Below are 989 nucleotides of genomic sequence, written 5' to 3'. Positions count from 1 at the left end.
TCCTTGTGGGAATTTTCCGGAAATAGTTGCTGCAGCAAAGGCTGAAATAGCAGAGGTGGATATATGCCATATTGTGTCCGAGGTATATTGCTTGTGTTTACTTGAAGGATGTCCCAAGTCAAGTGAGAAATGTGTGTAGGGTAAATACGTCAAGTCATAAAGACAGAATGGGAAGGGGATAGAGGAAAGATTCCGGTGGGGAATGGTAGTGATATATTTTTGTGGTCAGTTAATCTGACTGGACAGAGAGGATGAGTATTGTGAGGGAAGGAGGAAAGGGGGGATGAGGTTAAATGGTTTAGTGAGGAGGAAGGAATACGCAGAGGTAGTACATAGGTGGTGGGGGTATGGGTGACAAACCAAGGACAGTAATAAAGGAAAAGAGGAGTGAGATAGAGAGTTAGTAGTATCATATTCTAAAATATAGCTAAACTTAATTTACAGACGGTGGAAGTGGGATCGAAAGTTACCAAGCAGCCTGTATGTGGTGGTGGTGTTATTGTCAGGTAGGTGTAGAGGAAGTAGATTTGGTAATATATATATAGTAGTGATAGGATCGAAGAAGAAATGAATCTATTCGAAAGATGGTAAAAGATGGATGGTTTTGCCAGGTCGAATAGGTTGCCCATAGGGAGCCGGGCGATTATGTTGCGTGATCGTTTGTGCATTTTTGTTTGTGATAAAGTTTAAATGTATGGAAAAAAACGGTGATTGCAGGTGCTAAATGCTTCATTATATCGATTAAGTAGAGTGGGAGAATTGTATTTTAAAATATGGAACGCCTCCTTTAAGCAAAGCTTGCAGTTGGAGCGCTGGCCCTGGTATGGAGTTCCAGAATCTAAGATGGACCATTTTAAAGTATATTGGGTATTTGTGCTTTTGAGGTGATGAATGTGATTGGCTAATGTTGTAGATTTACTGTGTTTGTCATATCTAAAAGAGTGCAAATGGGCTGCGTAGCGATGTTTGAAGTTTTTAGTTGCACCTAT

The sequence above is a fragment of the Octopus bimaculoides genome, chromosome 18 (genome assembly GCF_001194135.2).
Source record: "Octopus bimaculoides isolate UCB-OBI-ISO-001 chromosome 18, ASM119413v2, whole genome shotgun sequence".
NCBI classification, from domain to species: Eukaryota; Metazoa; Mollusca; class Cephalopoda; order Octopoda; family Octopodidae; genus Octopus; species Octopus bimaculoides.
Note: the sequence above shows the minus strand (reverse complement) of the source record.